The 15,571-nt window shown below is 34.2% G+C and overlaps 1 protein-coding gene across 2 annotated transcripts in view; it reads right to left on the minus strand.

Moving 5' to 3' along the window:
- Positions 1-729: 729 nt before the first annotated feature.
- SLC25A48 (solute carrier family 25 member 48) overlaps positions 730-15,571 on the minus strand; it is a 173,746-nt gene continuing 158,904 nt past the window's right edge. Inside the window, exon 9 of one of the 2 annotated variants that reach the window (XR_007950718.1) lies at positions 730-4,289. The gene's annotated coding sequence lies outside the window, so the exon portion shown is untranslated. The remainder of the gene's footprint in view (positions 4,290-15,571) is intronic. The other variant, XM_051978142.1, reaches the window with a different exon arrangement.

The following is a 15,571-nucleotide window of genomic DNA, read 5'->3' on the forward strand; positions in this document are numbered from 1 at the left end:
CTTCAGGGTCAGCCAGAGTCAGGATAAATCAAAGTCCTTGGTCTTTAGGGGGAGAAGTGAAGGAGGCAGGCAAACTGCCACGAGGCTTGCCAAAGATGTCTCCTAGATTCTGGAGTCCAGAGTCACCAGCCTCTCTCCTCCTTGTCCTGCTGCCAAGTCACTCTGCTCTCTCTCACTCTGATCTCCAATCCTTGCCTATAACTATAATAATCATCTTAACACCAAGCATTCAGCAAGCACCAATAGTGAGAAGAGCCATTTATCCAAATATATGCTAATAGTGTCCTTGTCTCATATCGAATAGGTAATTAGTCTTAAGTGCTCCATTGTCTGATTCAAGCACACCTTTTTTGGAGTTTCAGTCAGCCCTCTACACAAATCCTGCCACTTTTTACCTTTGTGAGCTTCAATAAGTTGCCTGCCTTTCCTCTTCAGATCTATTTCATCAACTGTAAAAAAGGTTATTAGATGAATGATTTCTAAAGTCCCTTCTACCTAAAATTGAATTTACTATAATTTCCATGGTAATGACCCTAAATTATTAAGAAAAAAGTCAAATTACATCCTGTAAGCTGTTTAAAAGACAAAAAAAAAATTGTAATCCATTTTAGGAAGTTTTCCACTAAAAATAGCAAAAACAACACAAATTTTGGTCCTTTAAAAGACATATCTCAATTATTTGAAAGTGAACTTATAGGGGACACTCTCAGTAATGTTATACAAATGAGATATCTTGTGAAATCTTTTTCAACTTTGAATTTTAGATTGTTTATTTTATAAGGGTTGTAATGATTGAAGAAGTTCATACTTCAACATTTCAAGGATCTGTAGTTTTGTTAGGGAAAATACTTTTTTACTAGGTATTAATCTATTTATAATTTAGGAAATGGTCTTTGGGACAGTTAGATGATTCAGTGATTAGAGGGTTAGGCCTGGAGTAGGGAAGAGCAATTCATTTAACTTTAATTTGTCTTAATCCACTGGAGAAGAAAATGAAAAACTATTCTAGTACATTTCAAGAAGACCTTCATGAATAGTATGGTCAATGGAATCAAGAATAGGATCATAACTGAACAAATATCTAAAATACTCTGCACTTTATGACTAATTTTGTGACAAAATACTAAGCCAGGCCAGTCTGCAAGAAATAAATTTGTCTACTCCATCAGTGAATTATCTTTCCATACTTGCTAAGTTCTCTGATCGCAAAGCTTCCATAGATCCAAGATAAGGTGCTCTATATGGATTTTTTTTCCTCCTTAAAAATGGGATTTTTCAACAATGCTTGAATGAAAATAAGTTTAACCAATTTACTATTGTGATATATTTCAATGTATTTTATTAAAAGCTAACATTTTTAATTTTGCCTTTTGTAAAATAGCTGCATAGGACTCCTAGGAGCACTAATATTGTATTACTGTAAACCTTCAAAGAATAAAGGAATAGCCAAGTTTCTGGACAGCTTAAATTTTCTCCTCTCTCTATTTTTATATGATTCTTTTCTGGTTCTCTTTGCACATGTGAAGAACTGAAAGGAGAGGAGAAAAAAGGAAAGGAAAGAGGCTTGATCCTTTCTTATCTCATCTTTTATAGTAGATTGTCTCCCTCATCAGCCTTACTTTTTTCTCTTCTGGCTCTCCCTGTGTTTCTCTGCTACTTACAAACATGTTCCTGTCTCCCCATCCTTAAAAACTCATTTAATTCCTTGATTTCTTAGAAGGGATAGAAGTGATCTCTTCTAACTATGGTACAATATCTTATCCCCTCTTTGTGATTAAATATCTTTTTTTTTTTTTTTAACATTTAAGAGCTCATTTAATATGTTGCCCACAGAGATCCTTATGTATGGATTAATGACCCTGTTTCTATTTTAATTTTACATCACTGCTATACATTCCTGATCATAATAATTCAAACTGGTCTTCAAATTAACAAGTCAAGTCAATAAACATATCAAATACCTATTATATGCTAAGCACTATTCTTTTTTTTCTTTTTTTTTAAATTTTATTTTATAATAACTTTTTATTGACAGAACCCATTACCAGGGTAATTTTTTTTTACAACATTATCTCTTGCACTCGGTTCTGTTCCAATTTTTCCCCTCCCTCCCTCTCCCCTCTCCCCTAGATGGCAAGCTGTCCTATATATATTAAATATGTTGCAGTATATCCCAGATACAATATATGTTTGCAGAACCGAACAGTTCTCTTGTTGCACAGGGAGAATTGGATTCAGAAGGTAAAAATAACCCAGGAAGAAAAACAAAAATGCAAATAGTTTACATTCATTTCCCAGTGTTCTTTCTTTGGGTGTAGCTGCTTCTGTCCATCATTTATCAATTGAAACTGAGTTAGGTCTCTTTGTCAAAAAAATCCACTTCCATCAGAATACATCCTCATACAGTATCATTGTTGAAGTGTATAATGATCTCCTGGTTCTACTCATTTTACTCAGCGTGATTAAATATCTTGAGAAAACCATCTGCACTTAGTGACTCCATTTTCTTTCCTCTTTCTAAAAATTCTAAACCCTCTAGAATCTGTTGCATCATTTATGGGAAAAACTGAAAAGGAGCTTGACAGAAACTAAACATAGATCAACATACCACACTGTGTACCAAAGTAAGGCCAAAAGGTGTTAATAATTTGGATATAAATGTTGATATCATAAGTAAATTAGGGGAGTATGGAAAAATTTGCTTGTTAGATCAGTGAATAATGAAAGAGCTTATGATCACACAGGAGATAGAGAAAATGATGGGAAGGAAAATGTATTATTTTGATCACATGAAATTTAAAAAGCTTTTTTCCCCACAAATAAAACCAATATGGCCAAGATTAAAAGGAAGGCAATGACCTTTTCATTTCTCAAATACATAGAGAACATAGCCAAATTTATTTTTTTTTTAAAAAAAGATCCATTCCCCATTTGATAAATGATAAAAGGATATGAATAGGTAGTTTTCAGAAGAAATCAAAGTTATCAATAATCACATATAAAAATGTTCTGTATTTGATTATATTTGATTGATTAGAGAAATGCAAATTAAAACAACTCTGAGGTATCACCTTGCATCCATCAGTTTGGTTAACATGTCATAAAGAAAATGGACAAATGCTGGATGTGGTATGGAAAAATAAGCACATTCATCCACTGTTGATAAAGTTGTAAACTGGTCTATCTGGAAAACAATTTGAAACTTTGTCTAAAATCATGCATACCCTTTGATCCAGCTATATCAGTACTAGGTCTATAACTAAAGAAATCAAAGAAAAAGGAAAACAACTTATCTGTACAAAATTATTTATAGCAGCTCTCTTTGTTTTTTTTTAATCATAGTTTTTTATTTTTCAAAATATTTGCAAAGATAGTTTTCAACATCAACCCTTACAAAACCTTGTGTTGCAAATTTTTCTCTCTCCCTTCTCTAGACAGGAACTAATCCAATATAGATTAAACATGCAATTCTTCTAAACATAGTTCTACATTTATCATGTTGCACAAGAAAAATCAGATCAAAAGGGGGAAAAATAAGAAAGAAAGAAAAAACAAGCACACAAACAATAACAACAACAAAAGTGAAAATATTATATTGTGATCCACATTCAATTCTCAGAATCCTTTTGCTGAATGCAGATGGTTCTTTTCATCACAAGACTATTGGAATTGCCCTGAATCACCTCATTATTGAAAAGGGCCATGTCCATCACAATTAATCATCACATAATCTTCTTGTTGTGTGCGATATTCTTTTCTACTTATTTCACTTAGCATCATGTTCATGTAAGTCTCTCCAGGCCTTTCTGAACTCATCCTTCTGGTTATTTCTTGTAAAACAATCATATTCCATTACAGTCATATACAATAACTTATTCAGCCATTTACCAATTAATGGGCATCCACTCAGTTTCTCATTCCTTATCACTATAATAAGGACTGCTACATACATTTTTGCACATGTGATCCTTTTCTCTTTTTTGTGATTTCTTTGGGATATAAATCCAGTAGAAACACCAGCAACTCTTTTTATGATGTCAAAAGTTGGAAACTGAGGAACACCCATAAATTAGAAAATGGCTAAACAAGTCATGACATATGATTGTAATGGAATACTACTGTACTATAAGAAATAATGACCAGAATGGTTTCAGAAAAACCTGGGAAGACTTTGGAAATTAACTTTTGGGAAAACTTGGATTTGTACTGGCTGCAAAGTCCAACCTGGATTCTTATTTCTGTATTCTTTTAGCTTGCTCTGGTGGGTTTGGAGGCTCTATTCTCTGCATCTAGAATAAAACAAAAATGAATGAAAAGCCAATGATCCAAATCCATTTTTTGGAGGACATATGGACCCAACACAGAAAGACGAAAAGCCTTTTCCCCTCCTTATTGCATGGTCTCTCACTGGATGTCATAAGAGAAAGATTTGTGAAACAGAGAGGGTTAAAAATGATTCAGGTCTTTTTTGAAAATGCCAATAGTTCTTTTTTTTTTGTTCCGATAAAGGTCTCATTTCCAAAATACCAATAGTTCTAATGACTAAAAAAGGTTAACTAAAAAAACCATGTGCTTGGCTAGCCAACTGGAACCAATTACAGTGTCCACCCATGCTTTTGGCTTATCCACATGGAGAAATTCATCAACCAAGCAAGCTAATGGGATCTGTTAATGCTCCAAACACATCTAAACACCCAAACAGTGGGGAATCCTAGCATTTATATAATTTCATTTTTTGAGTCAAAACGTTCTCCATAAGCTTTAAATATTCTATAGTTCTTTTTTTGACCTGAGATCTATATACCTGTTTTTTAAAGAATAATTTGATAACTCTCTTTCAATATAATTGAAATTTGTAAAATTCTAAGTATTTGAATTTGCATATTTTAAAATATTATTCTCAGTAGAGGTTCATAGACTGCACCAAACTATTAAAGGGACTCATGACTTAAATAAAAATAAGGCTCAGCCAACAAAATTAAGAGATAATTCACTTCTTTATAGAATAAAAAATATTACCACATGTCCATACTAAGAACTGAAACATCAGGAACCTACAATAACTCCTTAAAAGAAAGTGATAATGGGGCAACTAGGTGGCACAATGAATAGAGCACCAGCCCTGAAGTCAGGAGGACCTGAGTTCAAATTTGATCTCAGACACTTAACATTTCCTAGCTGTGTGATCCTGGGCAAGTCACTTAACCCTAATTGTCTCAGCAAAAAAAAAAAAAAAAAAAAAAAAAAGTGATAATTGAATTTACTACTTTGGAAAAAAAAAATAGATTTTGCAAGAAATTAATGTAAGAGTGTATTGAATAGGCATTGGGAAACAGGAAGAAGAGAACACTGAATTGGGAGTCAGAGAACCTAGGATTCCCCTGATTATTAATTTACTTTCTATGTGACTAAGGTCCCTAAATTTGGTATTTCACATCCTTGTGCCAACTTATTTCTATATGTTCTATTTCCTTAAGGTAGTTATAATAGTAGAACATTTTCTTTTAAAAAATATCTTCAAACTATAGTATATGGTGGCAATGGAATATTATTGTGCTATAAGAAGGGATAAGCAGAATGATTTCAGAAAAAAAAAAAAAAACCTTGCATATGTGCAGATACAAAGTGAGGAGAACTAAGAGAATATTGTACACAGTAACAGCAATCTTGTACGATGAAGAACTGTGGATAACTTGGCTTTTCTCAGCAATATAAATAATCCTAGACAATTTCAAAGGACTCATGATAAAACTATTCACATCCAAATAAGGAATTAATTTTGTCTGAATAAAAACTGAAAGATACTTTCTCTTTTTTCTTTCTTTTTCTTCCTTTCTTCTCTGCTTCTTTCATTCCTTTCTTCCCCCCTTCTCCCTTCCTCCTTCCTTTACCCCTCCTTTCTACCTCTTTTCCTCTTTCCCTTCCTCCCTCCTTCTTCCTCTTTTCCCTTTCTCCCTCTTTTCCTTTCTCCCTTCTTCCTTTCTTCCCTCCCTCCCTCTTTCGCTCCCTTTCTCCTTCCTTCCCTCCATTTCTTTCTTTGTCTTTCTTTCTTTCTTTCTTTCTTTCTTTCTTTCTTTCTTTCTTTCTTTCTTTCTTTCTTTCTTTCTTTCTTTCTTTCTTTCTTTCTTTCTTCTTTCTTTCTTTCCTTCCTTCTTTCCTTCTTTCTTCTCTTTTGCTTTTATGTGTGAGAGGAAAATTAAAACCTTATTTAAAGTAAAACAAAAAATATATTCTTCATATTTCTGCAGTTCCACTTGCTCAAGTAATAGTGGCTTGTAAATGGAGCCACCAAAGGTTAGGGAGAGGATATAAGGAATAAACATGGACTTTTACTATAATATTAAATAAAATTATAATTTAAAAACCTTCCTAAATATTCTCAATTTTATTTTATTATTTGTTCTTTCTACTTGTCATTTATTCATATTTATGGAAACTTTCTAATTAATAAAAAAAAGAAAAAGATAAACAAAAATGCTTAGAAAAAAATACTAAGAGTATTTTTGTGGGATTTTTGGCACAAAAGATCCCTTCTTCCCTATAATCCTTCTTTCTATTCTTGAAAGTGATCATAAAATTAATATTAAATGCCAATATCCAATGAACCATATTTGCCAAATCTTTTATTAAAAAAACTAAATTTCAAAGTATTCCTGTATGTATATGAATATATACAAATACAGACACATACCACTGGTGAGCACAATTAGTCCAATTTAATCATCCATCGAGCCAGAATAGAATGCGCATACTCCTATAATTCTCCCTCTTCCTCTCCCTCTCTTTTTCTTCTGTCTTTTTTTTTCTCCCCCCTCCCCTCTCTCTTTTATTATTATTCTGGGGGAAGGGTGGTGGGGAGGCAATTGGGGTTAAGTGACTTGCCTAGGGTCACACAGCTAGTAAATATTAAGTGTCTGAGGTCAGATTTGAATTCAGTTCCTCCTGATTCCAAGATAGGTGCTCTATCCATTTGATTATCTAGCTGCCTTTCCCCTCTCTCTTAATGGCCACTTTCTTTTAGAAGCAAGACCTCTCTTTTAAAAGCCAGTGAAGGAGCATATATTTAAAACCTTCAGTAAGCATCATATGCCATGGGGAAAAACTGGAACCTTTCCCAGTAAGATCTGGAGTGAAGCAAGATTGCCCACTATCACAATTATTATTCAATATTGTATTAGAAACACTAGCCTCTGCAATAAGAGTCGAGAAAGAGATTAAAGGAATTAGAGTAGGCAATGAGGAAATCAAACTATCACTCTTTGCAGATGATATGATGGTATACCTAGAGAACCCCAGAGATTCTACTAAAAAGCTATTAGAAATAATTCATAATTTTAGCAAAGTAGCAGGATACAAAATAAATCCCCGTAAATCCTCAGCATTTTTATACACCACCAACAAAATCCAAGAGCAAGAGATACAAAGAGAAATTCCATTCAAAATAACTGTTGATAGCATAAAATATTTGGGAATCTATCTACCAAAGGAAAGTCAGGAATTATTTGAGCAAAATTACAAAAAAGTTTCCACACAAATAAAGTCAGACTTAAATAATTGGAAAAATATTAAGTGCTCTTGGATAGGCCGAGCAAATATAATAAAGATGACAATACTCCCTAAACTAATCTATCTATTTAGTGCTATACCAATCAGACTTCCAAGAAAATATTTTAATGATTTAGAAAAAATAACAACAAAATTCATATGGAACAATAAAAAGTCGAGAATCTCAAGGGAATTAATGAAAAAAAATCAAATGAAGGTGGTCTAGCTGTACCTGATCTAAAATTATATTATAAAGCAGCAGTCACCAAAACCATTTGGTATTGGCTAAGAAATAGATTAGTTGATCAGTGGAAAAGGTTAGGTTCACAAGACAGAATAGTCAACTATAGCAATCTAGTGTTTGACAAACCCAAAGAATCTAACTTTTGGGATAAGATTTCATTATTTGATAAAAACTGCTGGGATAACTGGAAATCAGTATGGCAGAAATTAGGCAAGGACCCACACTTAACACCATATACCAAGATAAGATCAAAATGGGTCCATGATCTAGGCATAAAGAACAAGATTATAAATAAATTAGAGGAACATAGGATAGTTTATCTCTCAGACTTGTGGAGGAGAAAGAAATTTGTGACCAAAGATGAACTAGAGACCATTACTGATCACAAAATAGAAAATTTTGATTATATCAAATTAAAAAGCCTTTGTACAAACAGAACGAATGCAAACAAGATTAGTAGGGAAGCAACAAACTGGGAAAACATCTTTACAATTAAAGGTTCTGATAAAGGCCTCATTTCCAAAATATATAGAGAACTGACTCAAATTTATAAAAAATCAAGCCATTCTCCAATTGATAAATGGTCAAAGGATATGAACAGACAATTTTCAGATGATGAAATTGAAACTATTACCACTCACATGAAAGAGTGTTCCAAATCACTATTGATCAGAGAAATGCAAATTAAGACAACTCTGAGATATCACTACACACCTGTCAGATTGGCTAAGATGACAGGAAAAAATAATGATGAATGTTGGAGGGGATGCGGGAAAATGGGGACACTGATGCATTGTTGGTGGAGTTGTAAACGAATCCAACCATTCTGGAGAGCAATCTGGAATTATGCCCAAAAAGTTATCAAACTGTGCATACCCTTTGATCCAGCAGTGTTTCTATTGGGCTTATAACCCAAAGCGATACTAAAAAAAGGAAAGGGACCTGTATGTGCCAAAATGTTTGTAGCAGCCCTGTTTGTAGTGGCTAGAAACTGGAAAATGAATGGATGCCCATCAATTGGAGAATGGCTGGGTAAATTGTGGTATATGAATGTTATGGAATATTATTGTTCTGTAAGAAATGACCAACAGGATGAATACAGAGAGGCTTGGAGAGACCTACATGGACTGATGCTAAGTGAGATGAGCAGAACCAGCAGATCATTATACACTTCGACAACGATATTGTATGAGGATGTATTCTGATGGAAGTGGATCTCTATGACAAAGAGACCTAACTGAGTTTCAATAAATAAATGATGGACAGAAACAGCTACACCCAAAGAAGGAACACTGGGAAACGAATGTGAACTATTTGCATTTTTGATTTTCTTCCCGAGTTATTTTTACCTTCTGAATCCAATTCTCCCTGTGCGACAGGAGAACTGTTTGGTTCTGCAAATATGTATTATATCTAGGATATACTGCAACATATTTAACATATATATGACTGCTTGCCATCTTGGGGGGGGTGGAGGGAGAGAGGGGAAAAAACGAAACATAAGCGAGTGCAAGGGACAATGTTGTAAAAAATTACCCTGACATGGATTCTGTCAATACAAAGTTATTATTAAATAAAATTAAATTTAAAAAAAAAAGCCAGTGAAGGCTTTCAAGGCAAAGGGTTAATTCTCAAGTTCATTTTAGTTAGGAGAATATGATTTTGAAGATTATTCTTCCTCAAATAAATTATCATGCCTCAATGCTTAGATTCTTAAACTCAGAAATTTTGCTCTAATATACTTAACTTGGGTTATAAAGGCAGTTCAGTAAATAGCTTGATTTGATATCAGGAAGATTCCTGCCCTCAAAATTTATTATTTGGGTGACCTTGGGCAAATCACTTAAACTCTCTGTCTCAGTTTCTTCATCTTTAAAGTGAGTTAAACAGGAGAACATCACACATAGCAACAGCAAGATTGTGGGATAACCAACTCTTATAGACTTGGCTCTCCTTAGTAGTACAATGATTCAATTCCAATTGACTCTCTTAGTCATCCAATTGATAATTCCAATAGACTTAAGATGGAACATGCCATCCACATTCAAAAAGAGAACTATGGAGACTGAATATGGATTGAATGGATGGATAGAGGCATTGTATTTTCATCTTTTTTGTTTGTTTGCTTTTTCTTTCTCGTGGTTTTTTCCCCCTTTTGATCTGATTTTTTTTGAACAATATGACAAATATGGAAATGTATTTAGAAGGACTGTATTTAAAAGGATTGCTTGCTATCTTGAAGAGGAGAGAGGTAAGGGATGGAGGAAGGAAATATTAGAAACACAAAGTCTTACAAAAATGAAAATTGAAAACTATCTTTACATATATTTGGAAAAATAAAATTCTATTGAGAAATTAAAAAATAAATTGCGTTAAAGTAGCATCTATTTCTAAGAGTGTTATACAGATAAAATGATATATGCAAAGTGCTTTGGAGTTTAGAAGACAACTAGGGAAGGAAGGAGTGTTAGCAACATTCAATTCAATTTGTCCTTGTAGTATTTCCAAGCACTTTGAAGGAGTTCCAAAAGATAGGCTACATACTAAATGTCATGACACTTTTCAATTTCCAGCCATAAATTTTTTCTGTCACTTAATTCCATTTCATATTCTCTTGGTTAATATCAATTATGTTCTAGTTCTGCTTTTAAAAATATTGCAATATTTCAGAAAACTATTTCCTTGTATACAGGAAGTTATCTATCTTAATTTGCCTTATACTATTCTACTTGCTTAATAACTTAGGATTTCTATACACATCTGTCCCAAACAGCCATCCCATGAGGAAGGAGATTTTGTACAAACATAGGCTTCTACTACTTCATATCATCTCTTTTGTCTGAACACAGAGCCACTTTGCAACAGGTTGAACTGAACAAGGAAAAGGTCAGGAGGAAAAAAAAAGACAAGCAAGTATACTGGCTTACTCCTTGCAGGCTTTTCAGGTTCAGCTGCCCACTTAGGGATAACTGCAGTTAATGGAAAACTCAAGAAATTGCTACCTATTTTTCTCAATAGAGCATGTATGATGGAGATATATTTTTGAAGATGTGTATTTGATATATTAGTTTTGTTTTCATCAATGGAGGGGGTAGAAAAAATAGATTATCGTTCATTTAAAAAATTTAATTTAATTAAACAAGTCACTAAACAGGAATGTTCTTGAATCTTTTCTGGCCCCAGGAAAAGGCTCACAGACTTAAATTCATTGAATTATTTGAGGAGCTCATTAAAATTATGAGGGCATTTCCTTGTTCAATCTCCCCAATATATGTATATTCCTAAGATAACAAGATTCATCTTCTGGGTCAAAGCATATTTCATTGAGCTAAGACATACATGTTTTGGCTCCATTTGAAAGGACAGATATACTGGCTTCTTACAGCTACCCAGAGTTGGTCTTTTGTCTTTCTGATTAGGATCAGGAAGACAACATAGGGTGTTCTGTTTTCTCTGATGTTTTACTTATAGGAATGGAATTATCAATAGGACCCTTGGAAGCATGTTAGTTGATTGTTATCCTTTGCGCTTGAAGAGAACACCAAAATGACATCATTATGTTGGGGTCAAGATATATTTTATTTGACTATGGTTGATCAGACCAATATCTTCTTAGAAAACATTACCACAGATTGGGTGCAAATAGTCCAGGTGAATACTTGGAGTGGAGATGTTTCTACATTTATATATCTCATTTTTCTTTTGAGCTATTCAATGAGTTATTCTGCTTTGCCAACAGAGCACAGCATCTTTTTTTTATGTGGGCATGCCATCCTGGGAAATCCTGTGCCCATGTCTCCTATAGTTCACAATTGATTCCAAAGTTCTTCAGAAATTTTGAGAGTGTTCTTGTGTTGCTTCTTCTGACTTCTCTGTGAGCATTTTCTCTTGTGTGAGTTTTCTGCAAAATAGTCTTTTAGGAAAATATCCAATTAGCATTAGAACAATGTGGCCAAACTTTTGGAATTCTCTCTTCACAAGAGTTTGAATGTTTGGCAGTTCACCTTAAAAAAGAACTTCAATATTTGGTACCTTATCTTGCCAGGTGATCTTCATAATCTTCCTCATATAATTCAAGTGGAAGCATATCATTTTCCTGGCATAATACTGCTACAGAGATATGCAATAATGAGGTCAGGACACTGGCTCTGGAGACTTTCAGTTTGATAAATTGCCTAATACCTTTTCTCTCACACACTTTCCTTCAGAGTCTCCCAAACACTGAACTAGCTCTGCCCATACATGTATTAACCTCATCATCTATGTCTATTCCTGGAAAGTATACTGTCAAGGTAAGTGACCTTACATACATACCTTTCAAAATTTCTCCCTTTGCTTTAATGGGTCTTTCCATATATGGATGGTGTGCTATTGGCTGGTGGAGAACTTCTGCTTTCTTGGTGTTGTTAGGCCAAAATTAGCACAAGTGGCAGAGAAATGATCCATACCTTGTTGCATCTCAGCCTTAGAAGCTTCATTGAATGGATAATCATCTATGAACAAAATATTGCATATCAACACTTCTTCCATTTTAATCTTGACTTGTAGCCTTTTCAAATTAAATAATAATATTAGTTGAATTAGCTGATCTTCATGTTATTTTCTTCCTCATTGAAGGCATCTAACAACATTACTGAAAACACCATGCCAAAAAGCATGAGAGTAAGCACAAAGCTTTGCTTTAATTTCAGGAGTAGGAGATCTTGGGCTGAGGAAAGCCAAATGATGAACCAAAAGCTAAATACAGCAACCTCCCACTGCTTGAGTTCTATATGTTGATAATTTTGTATGTATCCCAAATGATGTTATAAATAAACAATGACTCGGCAGATAAAATGTTTCTTACCTCTGCTTTACTCCATCAGTAACTGGGAAAGTATGAGAGCATCATTCATTACTCAGAACCTATGTAAACATGTCACTGTGGAATTGGAATACAAAATCCAACTTCTCTAGACAGCCATATTTTGCCATGATCTTCCAAGCCCTCATGACTGTCAGTATCAAAGACCTTGGTCAGTTCAATGAATGTTTATTACAGATCTCTTTTCTTCTCCTGGCATTTCTCTTAGAATTACCAAGCAACAAATACCATATTGACTATTCTCCAGCCCTTCCTAAAGTCACAGTGACTTTCAAGTAGATAACCATCTTGCAGGTGAAGGATCAGGCTTTTTTTTTGAGAATGAAAAATAATATTCTTCACTTTGCATTCAAACAATATTAGTTCTGTGGAGGTGAATAATATGGTTTTCATTAGTTCTTTGGCATTGTTTTGGATCATTATATTGCTGAGAATAGCTCAGCATTGAGAACACTATGGAAGTATTCAACCCATTTCTCCAGAATCATGTCCTTATCACTGATCAATGTGTCTCCATCAATGCTGAGTATTTGAGAATAACTATATCAGTTCCTCAAATAATATTGATGTTATTGTGTACAACATTCTTTTAGTTATGTTCACTTCACTGTGAATCAGTTCATGTAAATCTTTCCAGGTTTTTGTGAAAGCATCCTGTTTGTCATTTCTTATAGGGCAATGAGATACCACTACAATGATAAACCATATCTAATTTAGTCATTTCCCAATCCATGAGTATTCTTTCAATTTCCAATTCTTAGTCACCACAGAAAGAGCTGCTATAAATTTTTTTTAATAGATAGGAAGGATCACCTATTGAGGAGGACTGTGGTAAGGATCTTGCCAGCAGTGAGTAAGAGAGAGTCTCCATCCCATTGTTTGTGATTGTGATAAGACAATCTATTTCCTTTCCCTATGCAGAAATAGACAATGGAGGCATCTTTGAACTCCTAGGGGATAACCACCTCATGCCATATAATTAAGATTTCAGTCAACATTTTTATAAGCAATGGACCATCTGCTTTGTAAATCTCAGCTGGAATAGTATTAGCACTATGGGTTTTGCCACCTGAGGGAAGCCTAGTTAGGCTAAAAAGATTGGTTTTCACATGAGGTATATACATAGTGGCTTCAACATTGGTTGATGACTATCCATTGAAAACACTATGGAAGTTTTCAACCCATTTTTCCAGGATTATGTTTTTGTTCCTTATGTTTGTGCCTCCATCAGTGTTGAGTTGTTGAGTTGAGTAGTTGAGATGTACCATATATCTTTGGTCCATAAATAGCCTTTGAAGTATAATGAAAACATTTTGAATTGTTAACTGTCAATCTAAAACTGAATTTCATCTTTTTAGAAATTTTTGTTTGCTTTTGTTTGTTTTTGTTTTTTTACTGAGCAAATATTATTGTACCTCTCTAAACTTTGATTGCACTCTACTTTTGTTGGAGTTAAACACTGCGATGAACAAGCTATTCTGCTGGGAAACCCTATGAAGTTCTTATTCTTCAATTAGTAACTTCTAAATTTCCCCACTATTTTAATCAAACGAAACCTTATTTTTGTGGAATGTTCTGGTCCAGATGAGTAAAAGCAGTGGTGTACATCAAATCACTGAAAGCTCTACTTTTGCCAATTATGTGCTAGCTCAGCTTTCCCTACAAGTAACCAAGGAATTGTTTATGTTCAGAGAAGTACTCTAAGATATTGATATTATGTCTTCTGGTAGTCCTTCTACCTTGGGGTCATCCACTTCTGTTGAATTCAAATATTTAGTTTGGAGAGAATGTATATGATCAGTCCAGTACTCTGTACCATACATTGCCTTCATCACTTTTCATATCCTGTCTGTTTCTTCTTATAATCAATATAGTGTATTAAATGTTCTGCAATTCAATTCATTTGCATTTCATGGAATCACCTTCCTAATGTCATGGTTCTCAAGAAGGAAGGACAAACAACAACCTCTGTGAGTAAAGCTGGACCACAAACTGGAACTTGTCAGTTGGAGGACTCCTTCTTTCCTTCCTTCCTTCCTTCCTTCCTTCCTTCCTTCCACCCACCAGTAGGTCCTAGGCCAAGCCCCATTCAGCTATTGTTTGGTTCATGATTGACTCAGATTGAATGTAAATGGTAGACAATTCAGCTTTGGTCAGAAACCCGGAGGATCTTCCCCTCCCAGATTAATTCATTTATTTAATTTTTTTTTTTTAAGCTAAGTGAAAGAGGAGATTCTTTGTCTCAATTGCTACCTAACTTAAGTCAGTGAATGAGTATAATCTCAGTCAAAATAAAACCTATTAAAGGCCTTAACTTAAAAAGGCCGTTTCATCCTCATTTCATCTCCTATTTCATCCAGGGCCATTTCTAGCTGTCTTGATCTATATCTTGCCACTGGATCCAGAGGACTCTGGATGGTCAAGTGAGGCAGGTGATCTTGCCCAATCCTCCCTCACTTAAATCCAACTCATTTGCATGTCACTTCCCTCATGTCATGGTCCTTTTCCAGAATCAAGGACAGACAACAACATTAAATGCTAATGTTTGCTACAAGAGTGCATTTGAGTAAATGGAAAACAGTATTGATGATGAGGTCATGAGACACATAAATTTTCAATATTAAATGATCTTTACTCTTGCTGTTTCTGACTCTATTCCTCTCAAGGACTTCCTGCCATATCTGATAGGCATATCCAAGGTCTGTGCCTACTTTTTCATTAAAATTACCCAGAATTATAAATTTTTAGCTTTTTGATGATGGTCTTCAGGTCTTGATAAACTTTTTCTTTGACTTTATCAGATTTTATCATGGTAGGAGCATATAAATGATGTTGGTGACATAGCATTTTACTGAAAATGACAATCACATTGCCATGAGCTTTTAGTTTACTCCTTTTTATAGGCATACAAGCTTACT

Source organism: Antechinus flavipes, chromosome 2 (genome assembly GCF_016432865.1).
Source record: "Antechinus flavipes isolate AdamAnt ecotype Samford, QLD, Australia chromosome 2, AdamAnt_v2, whole genome shotgun sequence".
Taxonomy (NCBI): domain Eukaryota; kingdom Metazoa; phylum Chordata; class Mammalia; order Dasyuromorphia; family Dasyuridae; genus Antechinus; species Antechinus flavipes.